The sequence below is a fragment of the Stegostoma tigrinum genome, unplaced genomic scaffold, assembly GCF_030684315.1.
Source record: "Stegostoma tigrinum isolate sSteTig4 unplaced genomic scaffold, sSteTig4.hap1 scaffold_64, whole genome shotgun sequence".
Classification (NCBI taxonomy): Eukaryota; Metazoa; Chordata; class Chondrichthyes; order Orectolobiformes; family Stegostomatidae; genus Stegostoma; species Stegostoma tigrinum.
In genome coordinates this window covers 1,679,552-1,698,200 of record NW_026728579.1, presented here as the reverse complement: position 1 = coordinate 1,698,200, position 18,649 = coordinate 1,679,552, and the positions used below count along the sequence as shown (strand labels likewise).

Here is an 18,649-nt window from a genome sequence, read left to right as displayed (position 1 = left end):
CGAAGATGCTGAGACTTAGAAGAGATTATTTTGAATCTTGCAAAATCATTTGAAGTCTGGTCAGAGTAGACAAGGGGAAGACTTTCCTACTTGTGACAGAATTGAGAATAAGATGCAGAGGTTTGAAGTGATTGACTACAGAAGTAACTGCAGTGTAAGAAATAGCTTTATCACAGTCTATAGAATGCATTACCTAGAGGAGGCAGTTTCAGTAAAAGATGCAAGAAAGCGTTAGTTGATTAATTAAAGAGAAATAATGTGCAGGTTAAGGAAAAGGCACTAATTTGTGACATGTATTTGGAGAGCTAGTTCAAACATGATGGACCAAATGGCTTCCTTTTACTGTGATTTGAACTTAAAATTCATTAAAAGTAAAGTGTATTTGGCTCTGGGACACGGTGGAAAAGGATAAGGTAAACAGGACATGAGTGATCGGAGACTTGATAGTTGGAGGGGCAGATAGGAGATTTTGTAGCCGCAATCAGGAATCCAAACACAGAACTTGCATGAATGAACAAAGAAGAGGAATCGATTCAGTTGCCTCCAGTGAAGACTGTGACCACACCTTCACCCGCTGTGGGAGAATCTGCCTGATATGAATGAACCAACCACCAATAGGTCCGCAACCAATAAACACAAATTTCCTCGAGTGTTCATCCAGTGAGAAGCACCAAGAGGAAGGCAGCCTTTTTCCTACATTTTGTCAGCTTGACCATTTGGGAAGAGAGCCCCCCTTCTCTGACATTCTGTTCTATAAAGATCAAATGTATTGGTTCCTGATGTTGCGTGAGGCCAGTGAACTTCCACAATTCTACCACACTGTTACTTCCAAATCTATTTCTTTCCTTAACATCTCCTCAATGTTTCATCTTCTCAATCTACCGTCTGTCTGTATTTCTTCTGACTGTTGTTCAGAAAAGTAATTCCTTTCATCCCTTTCACTTCCAAATTATGTTTGTTCCTCACGGAAACTGGTATTCTGCTTCAGTTTATCTATTGCCTTGAAAATTCTGGACTAATCTGTAATTGACAGTGAGTTTCCTGTTAGCAGTGCTATTTATAAGAGGATTAACTGAACTTAACCACTTCAGTGCATAATTTAATATTGCCTTGCATAGCTCCAAAAATTTTAAGAGCCTGCTGTTTGTACTTTTATGTTGGTTTTCATGGCTATTTAGTTTCTGCTCATACATTTATGACTGCTTGCTGAGTCTCAGAGTTTGGCTTCATGACAGGAATCTGAAGGCAATATTCTCTGTTTTGCACCATCTCATCATATTGATGACCTGCATTCTGTATGCAGTTCCATCCATTCATCTGTTGATAATTTCACACGACATTGATCAAGTCCTTCCATTTCATTATGACATTTTCCATTCTTGCAAGGGATTTGGCTATCACCGGTGAAGTTATCATTTGTTGTCCTTCGCTAATTGCCGTTGAACTGAGTGGATGGCTGGGCGGGTGGTTCAGAGCTACCTACATTGCTGTGGCTCTGTAGCCACATGTAGATCAGATGGGGTAAAGATGATCGAATACTCCCCGAAAGGACATGAGTGGATCAGATGGATTTTTACCAACAATTGTTGATAGTTTCATGATAGCGTTACTGGAAATGACTCTTAGTTCTGGGTATTTTTTTAATGAAATGTAAATTTGACCAGCTACAGTGTTTGAACATGAACCTACATTCCCCAGAGCATCAGCCTGGGTCTCTGGATTTTTAGTTCAATGTATTTGCCACTTGCCCACTGTCTCTCAGCCATTATTACAGTTAATTTCTTGACTTTTTTTTCTCTTTGCTTGGAGAACTTCCCTTCTGCAGTCTGAGCTGAAAATGTGTATCCTCCTCGTTTATTGTGGCCTTTACAGCTTCACGTGTTACAATCGCTGCTCGTCAGATTGACCTTTTCCAGGAAGATTCTGGCAAGGTTACTTCTAAATAGGTTTATGCCACCGTGGCAGATGAAAACCTTCCATACAATGGGAATGTTGTGAATACGTTGGATGCAGAGCAGAAGCAATTTACAATAATTCCAGGGATGTGATATCCCATTATGAAAATCGACTGGGGGAGTTGGGACAGTTTTCCTCGACTTTGCTAGCATTTGTTTCTCCCCACGTAATTTGCCGTTTCTTCAAAATAAAAAAAAATACATAATTTAACTACTTAACTTGCATTCCTTCGATGGTTAAAAATATCCAAACAAAAATGAACATTTCTCTTACTACTTGTTCTTCCTTTATAGGTACCGCAGCCTCAAACACTTGAATTATGACATGTGCCGAAGCTGTTTCTTTTCGGGGCGCACGTCAAAGGGGCACAAGTTACATTACCCAGTGGTGGAGAACTGCACTCCAGTGAGTAATGTATTATTCCACTTGATAGAATTGTTCCAATCTGTCGAAACTTAGGGATTTTACCATTTAAATACAATCTTCCCTCAAAGTTGAAGTAGTTTGCTAAAATGATAAAAGGCCAACAGCTTAAATCAGGCTTCAATACCAGGAATACAATATTGTGCAGAAGCTCTTTGATGTCAAGTTGAGGCTCAAGGAGGGATATGTCATCATGCCCACCCTTTTCTCCAACTTTGTCACCACCATTCTTAATCTCATCAAGAACAAGCTTCCCAGTGACTTGGATAGGATGGATGGAAAACCTTTTCACCTCAACCAGTTAAAATCACGGAAGAAAATGACACTGACCTCGCTTATGGAGCTTCAGTATGTGGTTCACAATGTCATTTCCACTCTCAGAAGTCTTCAAATCTCCCTTCAGGCTTTTGCAAAAGTATACTGAAGAATTAGCCTCAACCTTAAATTTGCCACCCAGGTTGATGGGGTTGTTAAGAAGGCATACGGTGTGTTAGGCTTCATTGGTAGAGGGATTGAGTTTCGGAGCCATGAGGGCATGTTGCAGCTGTACAAAACTCTGGTGCAGCTGCACTTGGAGTATTACGTACAGTTCTGGTCGCAGCATCATAGGAAGGATGTGGAAGCATTGGAAAGGGTGCAGAGGAGATTTACCAGGATGTTACCTGGTATGGAGGGAAGGCGTTATGAGGAAAGGCTGAGGGACTTGAGGCTGTTTTCGTTCGAGAGAAGAAGATTAACAGGTGACTTAATAGAACCATACAAGATGATCAGAGGATTAGATAGGGTGGACAGTGAGAGTCTTTTGGCTCGGATGGCCATGTTTGACACGGTCAGGGGGCATAGCTTTAAATTGAGGGGTGATAGATATAGGACAGAAGTCAGAGGTAGGTTCTTTACTTGGAGAGTAGTAAGGGCATGGAATGCCCTGCCTGCAACAGTAGTAGACTTGCCAACTTTAAGGGCATTTAAATGGTCGTTGGATAAACATATGGATGATAATGGAATAGTGTAGGTTTGATGGGCTTCAGGTTGGTTTCACAACATCAAGGCCGAAAGGGCCTGTACTGGGCTGTTATGTTCTATGTTCGAACCTCAAGATGACTCAAATCCTTTACCAATCTCAAGTTGTGGCCCATTTTTTCATCAAAATTAATGGAGAAATCCTCCCAAATGTAGAACATTTCCCTTACATGGGTCGCTCTCTCTCTTTTAAGGCTGACATCGATACAGAGGTTCTAACATTACGTCCAATCTGCGAGTGGCACCTTTGGCCTCCTAAGGATGAGAATGCTCAATTGTGACATCTGTGCTGATCGCAAGATCCTTGAGTTCAAGGCATGCATCGTTCATCCTCTCCTATATGACTGTGAAACCTGGATAACATCCAGCTGCCACTTCAAGACCCTTTCAGCACAGTTTTGTCATGGATTCTCCACATGAGCTCGGAGGAAAAACCTCCTAGCATCAGCATTGACGCCATGATGATTTGAAACAAACCCCATTGGGCTGCCTAAGTTATGACTACCAAAGTAAATTTTTGCCAACTGATTTCAAAGACCTTGAAATGTTCCTGCAAGAAATACTACATCGAGGTCAAAGTATGGGATATCCCCATTCAGAAGAAACCAACTTGGGGGAATCTCCTGTCTAAAGACACATAATTCTTTATGAACACAGGCAAGAAGTTGAAGTGTGGGAAAGGAACTGGAGAAAGGAATGCTAGTGTTCTCTAGGCCAAGACCACTTCCATCACCCTGAAAGACCTGCTAAACGTGTGGCTCTAGTTCAGGCTAATCAACCCGCACAGAGCTCATGACCCGTGATACGGAATTTCCTAGCTGGGCAATCATACTCATCAGCCAGTGATGGCTCTTAATATTGTGCAGAATATAATTTGATCTCAAACAAGTACTGTATGTAGCTTTGAGCATTGCTATGGAAAGACCAGGTTTTATAGAATAATCAGAATGGTGCAGCATGAGAAACTGGAATTAAGAGGAGGTAGGTGATAGTTAATTTTTATTTGTTTCTGGGCCACTGGCATCGCTAACTGGGGCAGCATTTATTTCCCATCCTTAGTTAGCCTTGTAATTGTTGAATCATTGTAGTCCATGTGCTGTAGGTAGACTCAGTCAGTCAGGGGTGAATTTCCAGGACTTTGACCCAGTGATAGTGAAAGAACAGCAATATATTTCCAAGTTGAGATGGTGAGTGGCTTAGACACAGGGTCTTGTTGGTGGTGCTGTTCTCATATATCTGTTACACTTGCCCTTGCAGCTGAAATTTGTCATAGGTTTGGAAAGTCCTATCTCAGGATCTTTTGCAGATTTCTCAGTGCATCTCATAGATGGTACACACTGCTGCTAATGAGCACTGGAGGGAGTAGGCTGCTTTTTACTGGATGGTGTTGAACTTATTGAGTGCTTTTGTATCTGCACCCATCTAGGCAAGTGGGGATTATTCCATCATTCTTCTGACTTGTTCCATGTAGCTGGTAGACAGGCTTGGGGAATCAGGAGGTGAGTTACTTGATGCAGTAATCCGAGCTTTGGGCCTGGGCCTGCTCCTGTAGCCACTGCATTTAAATAGGAAGTCCAGTTGAATTTCTGTTCACTGGTAAAACCCGGGATTTTGATAGCGGACAATTCAGTGATGGTTACACCATTGAATGTCAAGGGACAATTTATAGATTTTCTCCTACTGGAGATGGTCATTACCTGGTATTTGTGTAGTATAATTGCGACTTGCCACTTAGCAGCCCAAGCCGAGATATCGTTCTGGCCTTGTTGCATTTGGACATGGACAGGTTCAGTATCTGAGCAGTGGTGAATGATGCTGAATATTCTGCTATCACTGGTGAACATCCCCACTTCTGATCTTATGATGGAGACAAGGTCATTGATAAAGCAGCTGAAGATGGTTAGGCTTAGGACTGTACCTTCAGGACCTCCTGCAGCTGACCTCCAACAACCAAAATGCCTCCCATTAGGAGAGGCGATGACCTAATGGTATTATGACTAGACTATTAATCCAAGCACTCAGGTAATGTTCTGAGGACCTGGTTCAAATTCCACGATGGCACATAATTCCAGATTTTCATTGAATTCAAATTCCATTAAGAGTCTAATGATGATCGTAAATCCATTGCCAATTGTTGGAAAAACCCATCTGATTCACTTATGTTCTTTAGGGAAGGAAACTGGGCTAGGCCTGGTGTGGCCTACATGGAACTCCAGATATCAGTTAGGCAATTTGGGATGGGCAATAAAAGCTGGTCTAACCAGCAATGCCCTCTTTCCCATGAAAGAATGAAAAAGCATCGTCCTCTGTGCAGATATTATTCGAACCAGTGGTGAGTTTCTGCTGGATTCCCATCAGCTGCAGTTTTGGTAGCGCTCCTTGATGCCACACTCGGTCAAATGTAGCCATCCTTAGCTCACCTCCGGAATTCAACTCTTTTGACCATGTTTGAACAACAGCTGTAATGAAGTCAGGAACTGATGAGGTAGCAGAATTGAGGATTTTGTCTCGGGATCTGAGGGATGTGGCAAATCGAGATTTCCAGAAAGAATTTGACCAGTTGCTGCATAAAAAAGTGAACCAGAAGGTTAGATCCAAGGGGATTAAGGGTAGAATATTGGTTTGAATAAAGGCCTGGCTAACTGACAGATAGCTGAGGGTCAGGATAAATGAGTCTTTGTCCGGATGGTGAATTGTTACGAGTGGGGTGCTGCGGGGTTCAGTTCTCTGACCTCAACTATTTGTCTCTGCTTACATATCATTTGTATATGTTACAAAGTGTAATGTAACAGAATGCATGGATGATTTTGAAAGAGGTGGGAAAACAGCCTGTGATGTGAAATAGAACATACACAGCTGAATATTGATAGGGGAGGAGAATGGACCAGAATCTGGCAGGTGGTTAATGTGGATAAGCATGAGGCTTGCCTATTTTGTCCAGGAAAAAAAGGGCAAATTATTATTTAAATGGAGGGAAGATTCAAAGTGTGTCAGTGCAAAGTTGTCTGGCTGTCTTTGTGCATGAATAGCTGAAAGTTGGTATGCGGGTTAGGCATAGCACAAGGAAGACAGATGGAACTCTGGCATTTATCACAAAAGGACTGGATCATTAAAGTAACAAAGTGTTTTTCCGAACACATTGGGTGTTGGTGAGACCAGAGTCTTGTGTCCAGTTTTGATCCCCTCACTGAGGATGAATGCGTTTGCACTGGAGGCAGTTCGGAGGAGGTTGAACTGATTGATTCCAGGGATGAAAGGGCTGTCATATGAGAAGTGGCTGAGTAGCTTGGGCTTGTACTTGCTGGTGTTGGAAAGAATGAGCGGGGTGGTTCTGATTGAGGTATATAAAATAGTAAAGGGGATTGAAAAGATTGGCATTGAGCAAATGTTCTGCATTGTGGGACATTCTTAAACAAGAAGCTGTAGCTATCGAGTGAGGCATGGCATGTACAAAATAGAGACGAGGAGTGGGTTGTGAATCTATGGAATTCATTGCCCCTGAATGCAATGGAGGCAGCACCAATCGACCGATTCAAGAAAGAAATAAATATATTTCTGATGAAAAATAGGGAGAAAGGGCCATGGGGAGCAGGCAGGAGAGTGGAGTTGAGATCAGGAAAAGATCAGCAACCACGACTAACAAGATAAGTCAAGGACAGGATGAAAGCAAAAGAAAAAGCATAAAATGTGTTGCGGTTAGTGGGAAGCCAGTGAATTGGGAAGCCTTTCGAAAACTAGCAGCGGACAGGTAAAAAGGTAATAAGGGGGAAGATGATGAAATATGAGGGCAATATTAATGAGGGTAATATTAAAAAAAATTGCAGGAGTTTCTTTCAGCTATAAAAGGTAAGAGAGAGGCAAGAGTACAAATAAAGAGAATAAAGAAAACTACAGCGCAGGAACAGGCCCTTCGGCCCTCCGAGCCTATGCCGATCGAGATCCTCTGTCTAACCTGCCATCTATTTCCTAAGGGTCTGTGTCCATTTGCTCCCCGCCCATCCATGTACCTGTCCATAAGACCATAAGACATAGGAGTGGAAGTAAGGCCATTCGACCCATCAAGCCCACTCCGCCATTTAAATCATGGCTGATGGGCATTTCAACACCACCTCCCCGCACTCTCCCCGTAGCCGTTGATTCCTTACGAGATCAAGAATTTGTCGATCTCTGCCTTGAAGGCATCCAACGTCCCGGCCTCCATGCACTCTGTGGCAATGAATTCCACAAGCCCACCACTCTCTGGCTGAAGAAATGTCGTCTCATTTCAGTTTTAAATTTACCCCTCTAATTTTAAGGCTGTGCCCACGTGTCCTAGTCTCGCCGCCTAACGGATTCCTAGCGTCCACCCCTTCTAAACCATAGATTATCTTGTAAGTTTCTAAATCTCCCCTCAACCTTCTAAACTCTAACGAGGACAATCCCAGGATCCTTCGCCGTTCATCATACGTTAAACCTACCATTCCAGGGATCATCCGTGTGAATCTTCGCTGGACACGAACCAGGGCTAGCCTGTCCTTCCTGAGGTGTGGGGCTCAAAATTGGATACAGTATTCTAAATGGGGTCTAACTAGAGCCTTATAAAGCCTCAGAAGCACATCGCTGCTTTTATATTCCAACTGTCTTGAGATAAACGACAACATTACATTTGCTTTCTTAATTATGGACTCGACCTTCAAGTTAACTTGTACAGAATCCTGGACCACACTCCCAGATCCCTTTGCACTTCTGATTTGCGAATTTTCTCACCATTTAGAAAATAGTCCATGCCTGTATTCTTTTTTCCAAAGTGCAAAACCTCACATTTACTCACATTCAATTTCATCAGCCATTTCCTGGACCACTCTTCCAAACTGTCTAAATCTTTCTGCAGCTTCCCCACCTCCTCAGCACGGCCTGTCTGTCCACCTATGTTCGTATCATCGGAAAACTTCGCCAGAATGCCCCCAGTCCCTTCATCCAGATCATTAATGAAAATGGTGAACAGCTGTAGCCCCAACACTGAACCCTGCGGGACACCGCTCGTCACTGGTTGCCATTCCGAAAAAGAGCCTTTTAACCCAACTCTCTGCCTTCTGTCAGACAGCCAATCCTCAATCCAAGCCAGTAGCTCACGTCAAACACCATGGGCCATCACCTCGTTCAGCAGCCTCCCGTGAGGCACTGTATCAAAGGCCTTTTGGAAGTCTAGATCGATCACATCTACTGGGTTTCCCTGGTCTAACATACTTGTTACCTCTTCAAACAATTCTAATAGGCACGACCTCCTCTGACTAAATCCATGCTGACTTGTTTTAATCTGACCCTGCACTTCCGGGAATTTAGAAATGTCATCCTTGACAATGGATTCTAGAATTTTACCAACTACCAAGGTTAGGCTAATCGGCCTATAATTTTCCATCTTTTGCCTTGATCCTTTCTTAAACAAGGGGGTTACAACAGCAATTTTCCAATCATTTGGGACTTTCCCTGACTCCAGTGAATTTTGAAAGATCACGACCAAAGCCTCCGCTATTTCCTCAGCCACCTCCCACAGAACTCTAGGATGTAGCCCATCGGGGCCAGGAGATTTATCAAATTTTAGACCCTTTAGCTTTTCTAGCACTTTCTCTTTTGTAATGCCTACCGTATTCAACTCTGCCCTCTGGCTCTCCCTAATTGTTGACATACTACTCATGTATTCCACTGTGAAGACTGACGCAAAGTACTTATTAAGTTGTTCAGCTATTTCCTTATCTCCCGTCACAGGCCTTCCTGAATCAATTTGGAGCGGCCCAATATCTACCTTTGCCTCTCGTTTGTTTCTTATGTATTGAAAGAAGCTTTGACTATCATTTCTAATATTACGAGCTAGCCTACCTTCATATATGATCTTCTCCTTCCTTGTTGCTCTCTTTGTTATCCTCTGTCTGTTTTTGTAGCCTCCCCAATCTTCTGATTTCCCAGTGCTCTTGGCCACTTTATAGGCTGTCTCTTTTTCTTTGATATATTTCCTGACTTCCTTTGTCAGCCATGGCTGTCTAATCCCACCCCAGATAATCTTTGTTTTCTTTGGGATGAACCTCTGCCCTGTGTCCTCAATTACACCTATAAACTCCTGCCATTGTTGGTCTACTGTCTTCCCCGCTCGGCTCTGCTTCCAGTCGATTTTCATCAATTCCTCTCTCATGCCCCTGTAATTACCTTTATTTAACTGTAATACCATTCCATCCGATTTTGCCTTCTCTCTTTCAAACTGCAGACCGAACTCTACTGTATTATGATCGCTGCCTCCTACGTGTTCCCTTACTTTAAGGTCTTTTATATAGTCTGGTTCATTACATAGCACAAAGCCCAGAATAGCCTGTTCCCTTGTGGGGTCCATCACAAGCTGTTCCAAAAAGCCATACTGCAAACATTCCATGAATTCTCTTTCTTTGGATCCACCAGCAACATTATTCACCCAATCCACCTGCATGTTGAAGTCCCCCATGATCACCGTGACCTTGCCTTTCTGACATGCCCTATTTATTTCTCGGTGCATCTTGCGCCCCTGGTCCTGACCACTGTTAGGAGGTCTGTACAAAACTCCCATTACAGTTTTTTTTGCCCTTGTGTTTCCTCAATTCCACCCACACAGACTCCACATCTTCTGACCCTGTGTCGTTTAGTGCCGTAGATCTAATTCCATTCTTAATTAACAAGGCAACCCCACCCCCTCTGCCCACCTCCCTGTCTTTTTGATGTGTTGTGAATCCTTGGATATTTAACTGCCAGCCCTGAGCTCCCTGCAACCATGTCTCTGTGATGCCTACCACATCATAATCATTCAAGAGGATTTGTGCTGTTAATTCATCTACTTTGTTGCGAATGCTAAGAGCATTTAGATGAAGTGTCTTAATGCTAGCTTTCTTATCATTATGAGAGAGGTTGGAAATCCCAAGATGTCTTAAGTTATCCTTCCTTTTTGCTGTATTCCTAGTCTGCCTCGAGCTTAAATCCACCTGTACTCATGCTATCCTGTTGCTTATCTTTCCATTTAACTCCATACTCCCTGTCTCTTTCACTTCCCCTTCCCCCCCCGACTCACGAGTTTAAAGCCCTACTGACCACCCTATTTATCTTTTTCGCTAGAACACTGGTTCCAGATCGGTTCAGGTGGAGACCGTCCCAACGGTACAGATCCCCCCGGTTCCAAAACTGATGCCAATGCCCCATGAAATGAAATCCCTCTTTCCCACACCAATCCCTTACCAATGTGTTGACTTCCCTAACTTTCTTTTCCCTACTCCAATTGGCACGTGGCTTGGGCAGTAATCCGGAGATTATGACCCTTGAGGACCTGTACTTCAATTTCTTTCCTCGTGTTTCATAATCCCTGAACTGGTCCTCTACCCTAGCTTTGCCCATGTCGTTAGTCCCAACGTGGACCACAACAACTGGATCCTCCCCCTCCCGCTCTAATATCCTTTCAACCCGGTTGGAGATGTCCCGCACCCTGGCACCGGGCAGGCAACACACCATGCGGGTCTCCCGATGCGGCTTGCACAGGATACTATCTGTCCCTCTAATTATAGAATCCCCTATAACACCTACCTGTCTTTTTGCTCCCCCCCCCCCTTGAATGACCTTGTGCCCCACGGTGCCATGGTCAGCTGGCTCATCCTGTCCACAGTCCATTCCCTCAACCGTACAGGGAGCAAGAATCTCATACCTGTTGCAGGTGTCTGTCCGGATAGATCTGAAAAGATACTGACGTGTCTGTGTCTACCACCTCCGCTGGCACCGCGTTCCAGGCACCCACCACCCTCTGTGTAGAGAACTTTCCACACATATCTCCCATAAACGTTCGTCCTCTCACTCTGAACTCATGACCCCTGGTAATTGAGTCCCCCACTCTGGGGGGGAAAAAGCTTCTTGCTATCCACCCTGTCTATACCCTCATGATTTTGTAGACCTCAATCAGGTCCCCCCTAATCACCATCTTTCTCATGAAAATAATCCTAATCTACTCAACCTCTCTTCATAGCTAGCATCCTCCATACCAGGCAACATCCTGGTGAACCTCCACTGCACCCTGTCCAAAGCGTCCACGTCCTTTTGGTAATGTACACAGTACTCTAAATGTGGCTGAACCAAAGTCTCATACAACTGTACATGACCTGCCAACTCTTGTCCTCAATACCCCGTCCGATGAAGGAAAGCATGCCGTATGCCTTCTTGACCACCCTATTGACCTGGCTTGCCACCTTCAGGGAACAATGGACCTGAACACCCAGATCTCTCTGTTCATCAATTTTCCCTAGGACTTTACCATTTACTGCATAGTTCACCCTTGAATTAGATCTTCCAAAATGCATCACCTCGCATTTGCCCGGATTGAACTCCATCTGACATTTATCTGCCACACTCTCGAGTCTATTTATATTCTGCTGTAATCTCTGACAGTCCCCCTCACTTTCTGCTGCTCCACCAATCTTAGTGTCATCTGCAAACTTGCTGATCAGATGACCAACACCTTCCTCCAAATCATTTACGCATATCACAAACAACAGTGGTCCCAGCACAGAACCTTGTGGAACACCACTGGTCACAGGTGTCCAATTTGAGAAAATCCTTTCTACCACTACTCTCTGTCTCCTGTTGCCTAGCCCTTTTTTTTTTGTGTCCGTCGAGCGAGCGCACCCTTGATCCCATGCGACTTGACTTTCTCCATCAGCCTGCCATGGGGAACCTTATCAAACGCCTTACTGAAGTCCATGTAAATAACGTCTACAGCCTTTCCCTTTCAATCAACTTTGTCATGTCGTCAAAGAATTCTATAAAGTTGGTAAGACATGACCTTCCCTGCACAAAACCATGTTGCCTATCACTGATAAGCTGATGTGCTTCCAAATGGGAATAGATCCTATCCCTCAGTACCTTCTCCAGTAGCTTCCCAACCACTGACGTCAGTCTCACCGGTCGATAATTACCTGGATTATCCTTGCTACCCTTCTTGAACAAGGCGACAACATTAGCAAGTCTCCAGTCCTCCGGGACCTCACCCGTGTCTAAGGATGCTGCAAAGATATCTGTTAAGGCCCCGGCTACTTCCTGTCTCGCTTCTCTCAATAACCTGGGATAGATCCCCACCTTAATGCCTTTTAGGAGACCCAACACTTCCTCCTTCCTTGTGTCAACTTGACCTAGAGTAAGCAAATGTCTATCCCTCACATCACCATCTGTCATGTCCCTCCCCTTCATCAATACCGATGCAAAGTATTCGTTAAGAATGTCACCCATTTTCTCTGACTCAGTGCATAACTTTCCTTCTTTGTCCTTAAGTGGGCCAATCCTTTCTCTAGTTACCCTCTTGCTCTTTATATATGAATAAAAGGCTTTGGGATTTTCCTTAACCATGCTTGCCAGTAATATCTCATGTCTTCTCTTCGCCCTCTTAATCCCTTGTTTCAGATGCGCTCGAAATTCCCCGTGTTCTTCCAAAGCTTCATCTCTCTTAAGTCGCCTCTAATCTATGCTTCCTTTTTCCTCTTGGCTAGTCTCACAATTTCACCTGTCATCCATGGTTCCTGAATCTTGCCTTTTCTGTTCCTCATTTTCACAGGAACATGTCTCTCCTGCATACTAATCAACCGCTCTTTAAAAGCCTCCCACATATCAAATGTGGATTTACCTTCAAACATTTTCTCCCGATCTAAATTCCACAGATGCTACTGAACCTTGGTATAGTTGGCCTTCCCCCAGTTTAGAACTCTTCCTTTAGGACCACTCCCATCCTTGTCCATGAGTATTGTAAAACTTAGGGAATTGTGGTCGCTATTTCCAAAGTCGTCCCCTGCTGTAATTTCAACCACCAGGCAGGTTCATTCCCCAACACCAGGTCCAGTATGGCCCCTTGCCGAGTTGGACTACGCACACACTGCTCTAGAAAACCCTCCTGGACACACCTTACAAATTCTGCTCCATCTTGCCCCCTAGTTCTGAGTGAATCCCAGTCAATGTTGGGATAATTAAAATCTCCCATCACCACCACCCTGTTTCTCCAACACCTTTCCATTATCTGTTTACATATTTGTACCTCTATCTCACGCTCGCTGTAGGGAGGCCTGTAGTACAGCCCCAACATTGTTACTGCATCCTTCCTATTTCTGAGTTCTACCCATATTGCCTCAATGCTTGAGCCCTCCATGGGGCCCTCGTTCAGTACAGCTGTGATATGGTCTTCGACCAGTATTGCAACTAACATTAAATAGTAGACAGTAGATCACTGGAAAAGGAGGCTGAAGAATCAGTATGAGGAATGAAGAAATGGAAGAGGAACTGAACAGGTACTTTGTATCAGTCTTCATGGTGGAAAACACCAATCGCATACTAGAACTTTGAGAGTTAGGGGCAGTGGTGAATATAATAGCCGTAACTAAGGAAAAGGTGCTGGGGAAGCAGAAAAGTCTGAAGGTGGACCAATCACCCCTGGACCAGATGGACTGTACTGTAGACTTCTGAAGGAGATAGCTGAGGAAATTGTTGAGGCATTAGTGGTGATCTTTCAGGAATCAGTGGTGATAGGGAGGATCTTGGGGGTTTGGAAAATGGCTAAAGCAACCCCCCTGCTTAAGAAAAGAGAGAGACAGAAGAAGGGAAATTATAGGTCAGTTAGCCTGACCTCAATCATTGGTAAGATTTTAGAGTCCGTTCTTAAGGTTGAGATTGCAGAGACCTTGGAAGTAAATGACAAAATCGGGCTGATTCAGCATAGCTTCATCGAGGGGAAGTTATACCTGACAAATCTGTTAGAATTCTTTGAGTAGAAAGTGGGCAAGTTAGACAAAAGGGAGCCAGTGAATGGGATTTGTTTGGATTTCCAGAATGCTGTTGAGAAGGTATCAAATAAGATGAGAGCCCATAGTGTTTGGGCAAGTTACTGCCATTGGCATTGAGCATTGGCTGACTGGCAGAAGGCAGAGAGTGTAGATAAAGGGGTCTTTTTCGGGATGGCAGCTAGTGACGAGTAGAGTCCCACAGGGATCAATGTTGGTACCACAATAGTTCATGTAATACATTGATGATATGGATGAAGCAACTGAGACATTTTTGCTGAGTTTACAGTTGGCACAGTGACAGATGGAGGGAGAGATAGCAGTGAGGAAGTTGCAGAAGGACTTGCATAGACTCTGAGAGTGGGCAAAGAAGTGGCAGACAGAATACTGTGTGGGACACTGTGAGGTTATGTGCTTTGGTAGGAAAAATGGAGGCATAGATTATTTTCTAAATGAGAAAGGGCATTTGAAGTCTGAAGCACAACTGTCCCTCGTTGCCTTTGAGAAGGTACTAGTGAGTTTCCTTCTTGAACTGCTACAAGTACATTTGCTCGAGATAGATACAATGCCACTAGGGTCAATCTGCACAAAACAACCCTTTTTTTACCCCTGGAATTAACATTATGAACGTTCTGAAAACCGCTGTTGTAAGCATATCTTAATAGGCTTAATAGACCAATACTGTAAGCTTGTTCAAAGTCCTCTTCAGGTTAACATGCAGGTTCAGTTGACAGTTAGGAATGTAAATGCAATGTTAGCATTCATTTCAAGAGGGCTAGAATACAAGTGCAGGAATGTACTGCTGAGGCTGTATATGGCTCTGGTCAGACCCTATTTGGAACATTGTGACCAATGTTTGGCTCCATATCGAAACAAGGAGTCTGCCAGTTCTTTGCCCACTCACCTAGCCTGTCCAAGTCCTTGTGCAGCTTCCCCACTTCCTCACTACTATTTGTCCCTCCATCTGCTGACATTGGAGGGAGTCCAGAGGAAGTTGGCAAGAATCATTCTGAGTATGACGAGCTTGTCTTACGAGGAGTAGTTCAGGACTCTGGGTCTGTACTCGGTGGAGTTTAGAAGGATGAGGGGAGAATGTGGAGAGGCCTGGAGAGACATGGATGTGGGGAAGATGTTTCCATGAGTAGGAGAGACTTAAATCTTCGGGCACACCCTCAGAGTCGAATGGATAACCCTTTAGAACTGAGATGAGGAATTTCTTCAGCCGGTGGATGGTGAATCTGTGGAATTCATTGTTGCGGAAGGCTGTGAAGGCCAAGTCATTGAGTCTGTTGAAGATATGAGTTGGATAGGCTCTTGGTTAGTAAGGGGATCAAGAGTTAGGGGGAGAAAGCGGGAGATTGGATGGTGGAGCAGAGAGTCAGTTGTAACTGCTAAAATATTGAGGCTGGGATTTCAGCAAAGGTAATGTTGAGGGGGGACGGTTGGATGCTCACTTGTCGGAGCTGGTCATTATCTGTCACTTATATGGACGTTTTTTTTGAAAACTCTGTTGTGGATGTGGGCATCACTGGCTCGGCCAGCATTTATTATCTGTCCCTAGTTGCCCTTAGGAAGGTAGTGGTGAGCTGCCTTCTTGAACTGCTACAAGTACATTTGCTTTCGGTAGATACAATACGATTAGGGAGGGGATTTCTGAGAACGCTGTTGTAAGCATATCCTAGCTTAATAGACCAAAACTGTACGCTGTGCACCTTGAGTGGCGTCACCAGTCTTGTGTGGAAAGATTTTCACTCCTCCCCTCCTTGAAATAAAGATTTGCACCTCACGTGCCTTCTAAAATACATGCTGTGCATAGAAGCTAAATTTTTGTGCTTCATGTACATGCCTCTTGCTGCGTTCTGCTGGGATCTTTTAAGAATCTAGAAAAGATTACAGCCAATACATCCATTTGGGCAGCACGGTGACTCAGTGGTTAGCTCTGCAGCCTCACGGCGCCAGGGGCCCGGGTTCGACTCCAGCCTCGGGTAACTGTCTGTGCGGAGTTTGCACATACTCCCTGTGTCTGCATGGGTTTCCTCCATGTGCACCAATTTCCTCCCACAGTCCAAAGATGTGCAGGCTAGGTGGATCGGCCATGCTAAATCGCCGGTAGTGTTCAGGGGTGTGTGTGGGTTATAGGGGTGGGATGGGATGCTGCAAGGGGCGAAGTGGACTTGTTGGTCCGACGGACCTGTTTCCACACTGTAGGGAACCGAATCTAATCTAATGTCTGCAGTCAACTCTTATAATCCTCCATGTTATCATCTAATTTAGTCTGAAGGGATGCCTGACAACTAATGAAGTGAGGGAACAGGCTTTATGTCTGTATTAATTGAGGATGAATTGATTGTGAGTTGGCTGTATAAATATGGGAGCTAGTAATTAGGGGTTGACGTTTATGGAGTATTTTTAAAAGAAATAAAGCTCTGATGGTACGATGTTGGGTTGGACTCTTTGCGTACCTGGAATCCAATTCTTCAGGTCCAGGGAACCTATTAACTTAGTCTTCTCAGTTTTCCTCAATGTTTTCTTGAGGATTTCCTTCTCCCTTTCGCTCCCTACTTTTCGCCCATTGATTTTTTTTTGTATGTTTTCTACTGTGAAATCAGATAGAAAATATTGGTTCAAAGCTTGTGCCATTACCTTCATTTCCCATCATCAATTCCCCAGTCTCACCCTCTCATGAGCCATTATTCACTGTATTTACTCTTTTCCTTTTTATAGATTTGTGGAAGCTTTTACTGTATTTATATTAATGTCTCCCTCATTATTATTTTGGTCATCTTTTGTTCACATCTGAAATAGTTTCAGTTCCACAATTTTCGAATCTTTCTTTCAATTTATACTATCTTTAACTTTCTTAGATAGCAACAGATGGCACCATGGTGCATTCTAGCTGTACATCCTTTCATTCTAAATTGACAATATTTTTGTTCAGAGTTATGAAATATCCCCTGAAACATCTGCCATTGCTTCTCTATGGTCTTACCTTTTAAACTATTTTCCCAGTTCAACTCTGCCTTTATACTCCTGAGTTATCTTCAATGAAAGTTAAAGATATTAAACAGTTTCAGACCAAATTCTCATCCTCGTCCTTGATGTAAAATTCTACCACATCCTGATCATTCTTATCCAGAGAATCCTGTACTATGTTATGGTTGATGAGTTGTATCTCGAAACATACTACCAGGTCTAAAATATCTTAATCCCTGCTTGGTTCCAGTGGTACAGTTTTAAGACTCCAAATGCACTCTATGAATATATCCTGAGGGGTAGATAACTGCTCTTAACATCAAGGTGCCGTTCAACCAAATATGACATCAAGGAGCCGTCGCAAAGCTGCAGTCAGTAAGAATCAGGTGAAAAACCCTCTGCCGGCTGGAACCTTACCATAAAGGAAGTGGTTGTGGTTGTTGGAAGTCAGTTGCCCCAACTCCAAAGCATCACTGCGGGGGTTACGTAAATTTGTGCCCTGAGCTCAACCATCTTCAACTGTTTCATCAAATGCCAAATGCCATCCCTCCGTCAGAATGCCATACGTGGGGATGTTCTCAGTTGATTGTGTCATGTTCAGCACCACTCATAGCTCCTCAGATGCTGAAGTAGTCCATGTCCACGGAACATAAGTGATGAGAAGCAAGTGGTAGTTGTGCTGTGCAACTTACGGGCAATGAACGTCACCATTAAGGAGAATCTAACCATTGCCCCATGACTTACACTCCTTTACTGCCAATATGCTGAGGCTTATCAGGTTTCCAGAAACTGAATTGGACCAAACTTGTAATTATTGTGACGACAAGAGCAGGTCAGAGGTTAAGAATTCTGCAGTGAATAATGAGCCCCCTACCTACACAAAGCCTGTCCACCATCTATAAAGCCCAAGTCAGGAATGTAATCTCCACTGGTCAGGACTGGTGCAGCTCCATCAACACTCAGGAAGCTTGAATCATATGGACAAAGCAGCCTGTTGGATTGGTACCCCACCCACCACCTTCAACATCTGTTCTATCATCAGTAATGTATAATTAGTGCCCCATGCAAGTTTCCCTCCAAACCACACACCATCCTGACTCGGAACTATATCGCTGTTCATTAATAGTCATTGAGTGAAGATTCTGGAGCTTCTTTCTGAACAGCACTACTCTAAGGACTGCAGTTATTCAAGAAGGCAGCTCACCACCACCTTCTCCAGGGTAATTGGGCTTAGCCAGCAACATCCACATCCCGTGAATAAAAAAGAATCTTCCAGGCTATCTGTGCCAATTGGACTCACAGTTTATGGTAACATCTTTCTTACAAGATCCCATTACTTCTTGGTCTATCGACTGTATGCTATCCTGGACTGTATCTTCTGTCAGGGGATCTATGAATCTGAAACTGTCACAGCTATGACTTCTTTCCTTTGCTGTTCCTTATCTCTACCCAAACTGATTGTCTATTTTGCCTGGGAGCCA

The 18,649-nt window shown here is 43.9% G+C and overlaps 1 pseudogene; it reads left to right on the top strand.

Annotated features, from left to right (window-relative positions):
- The window catches only part of LOC132209057 (utrophin-like), a 154,958-nt pseudogene that overhangs the window by 73,275 nt on the left and 63,034 nt on the right, over nt 1-18,649 (top strand).